Raw genomic sequence first — 3090 nt, forward strand, 5'->3', positions numbered from 1 at the left:
TAAGCAGTGTTTGTTGATTTCTGTTATGTTTTTGTTGGTGGTGTTTTGTGTGCTTCCCCTCTTTTGTTTTGCTGTCCTGGAATTGTTTATTCCTTGTATTTTCTTTGGTGTACTTAAACTCCTTGGGTTGGAGTTTTTCTTCCATCACATTCTGCAGTGCTCAATTTATAGTAGATATTGCTTAAATATTATGGTTTTATCATGTAATATCTTGTTTTCTTCATTTATGGCAATTGAAAGTTTTCTGGGTATGATGGATGGGCTGGCATCTCTGGTCTTTTAGAAACTCTAAAACATCTGTCTGGGCTCATCTGGCTTTTAGAGTCCCATTGAGATGTAAGGTGTTATAAACAGAGACTGTGCTTTCTTTTCCTGACCACCCAGACCTGAATAATCACACAAAATGATACTAATTACAATAATGTTTGGCCAATGGCTCAGGTGTATTCCTAGATAGCTCTTACATCTTAAATTAAATTGCTATTAATATGTGTATCACTATGAGGCTCTGGTTTACCAGTAAGGCTGGCTTCCTTCTCTTTCGACAGCATCTGCCTGATTCTACCTTATTTATCCCTGACTTTAGGGAGAAAGAGACAAGGCTAGCCATTTTGGCAAGAAACTACTCTTTTCTGGAATGTTTGACTATTGGTATGCTATATAAACTGGACATGCAAGATCTACAGAAAAATTACTGCTGAACTTGCCAGAAATGCACAGACAGGTTTGGACCACAGCACGGAAGCTGCACAGACAGGTTTGGAATGCAGCAGGAAGCTGCACTCTAGAATTCCCCAGACTAAATGTGCTGGTAGAAAAGGCTTCTGCCACATGCTGATGAAAGGAAGTATGTGAGTTGAATTCAGAATTCTAGGATTTCACTAGTTGAGCATAGACATATTTGTAACTTTGGAGAAATCTTTGTGGGTGTGTCTTTTAATTCCTTTTTGATTTGATGCAGTGAAACACAAACAAGTGACTTCCTCCTACAAATTGGTGCCCATGTAGCCAACTAAAATCCACATTAAAAACCTGAGAAAGCTTAAAAATTAATTCCAGATACAAAAGAACAGAGTTAAGCATGGTTTGCTAGCGGCATTTTCTTGAATGGGCTTTGTTCGCTAGAAGCAAGCAGAGACATGGCTCCTTTAAGGGAAGTTTACTTGATTCAGTGGTAGCAGGAAAAAAGCTTCACTGTTTTAAAATTGGGACTTTCTGAGCCCTGCCGGCGTGATCTCTGATTCTTTTAGGCAGGAGATCTGGATACTGAGCATTTGGATGGGGATTGTGAACACACTACTGCAGCTTTCTTGATGGCAATGTGAACCAGCTGTGTGCCTGCAATTGGGGCAGTGTGTATGACTCTCAGAGCAGTGAGCAGCTCTGCCACGTTGTAATGGGCATGGCAAGAAGGAAGTACTGTATGTAGCCTAGTAAGATCACAGCTTAGATTATTAAGCACTTTGCGTTTTAAGAAGCACTTCTGGTCAGAAAATAATTACAGATATATTATAAAGGCAAGTCCAGGACTAGAGAAATGGCTCAATGGTTAGGATCACTGATTGCCCTTCCAGAGGTCCTGAGTTCAATTCCCAGCAACCACATGGTGACTCACAACTACCTATAATGGGATCTGGTGTCCTCTTCTGGCCTACAGTCAGGATACTGTATAAATAAATAAATAAATCTCAAAAAAGGACAAATCCAGATGAATCATAGTGTTGGATAAATTTACATAGGCTTGGAAGAGAGAAGAAAAAGAGTATAGAGAGCCATAAAATTAAGTTAATGCTTTAAAAAACAGGATAAAGTTTTTGAAGAGACAGAGTACAGACAGTCATATATTAAAAGGAGTAAATAAATATAAGCCATATAAAGATGGAAAATTCACAGAGAATCTAGATTATATATATTATTGTGTTATCTTCAAATTTTTTGACTGTAAAGGAGCTAATTACAGAGAGACATTTCATTATATGGGCTGCTAAGTTAAACCAACATAAAGGTAGCTTGATTCCAAAATTTGAGTCTAAGAATATGTTGCTGTGGAAAAGAGGTTCTTCTTTTGTTTTCATAGAAGATGAGAACCTGTGGGTTGCTTCCAGAACAATATGGTTTGATAGACCATGCCCTCCTGAAAGGTTGTGGTGAACACCCTCAAAAAATTACTTCACCCAACTGCTGACTGAGATGAACCTAGCAGACAGGATACACCATGAAAGACCTGATTAACAGTGCCCCCAAATAGCAGGAAGCAGTATGAACAGAACTATGCCCATATTCCCAAATATTGTTTATAATTGTTTGTTTACATTTAAAGGGGATATGCTATAGAGATAAATAATTTGCATTGGTATGGATCTTAATTTATTGATATAAATTTAAGGTTAATTTGCTATATGAATATGTATTTCTGACCTTGATTAAGATATGTGTTTGTGTAGATCATTTTAAAATGTAGTGTATAATTAAGAAATATAAGTTAATAGATACTCATCTATAATAGTCAAGCTTGTAGCCATGGTACTTGGATTTTCTAGATGTATAGAGATATATTTCAGTTGGATAGGTATTCTTTAAATCTTTTAGAGACCTTTAGAATATGGCATTTGAAATATTTAAGAAATTAAGATTTTGCATGACAGTGAGACACATCTGATCCTGGCAGTAGCAACTAGTTCAAGAGGATGATGGACATCAAAGAGTCTCCTTATGGAGTTTGCTCCCTATTTGGGCAAGAAACTGCTCTTACCTAAACTGCTTAACTGGACATTCATGACCCGCAGGGAAATGACTGATGAACTTGCCTAAAGGTGAGATGGTCCTTTGGGGTTCCTGCTTCATGAAAGGGTCTGCCAGACATTCTGCAGGACACAGAAGAAAGTGACTGACAAATTGCTAATATTGGTGGAACTGTCTTTGAAATTTCCTGCTTTGTGGAAAGTCTGCTGGATACTATGGGCCTGTGGGATGAATATTGAATGCCCCAATGGTACAGAAGAACTTTGGGTGACAGTCCAGGTATAGAGATGTCTCTGTCAATTCTAGAATTTTGGAAGTTGCTCACAATGTATTTCCTCTTTACTTAGG

The sequence above is a fragment of the Alexandromys fortis genome, unplaced genomic scaffold (assembly GCF_014885135.2).
Source record: "Alexandromys fortis isolate MF-2015 unplaced genomic scaffold, M_Fortis_MF-2015_v1.1 scaffold_235, whole genome shotgun sequence".
In the NCBI taxonomy this organism is placed as follows: domain Eukaryota; kingdom Metazoa; phylum Chordata; class Mammalia; order Rodentia; family Cricetidae; genus Alexandromys; species Alexandromys fortis.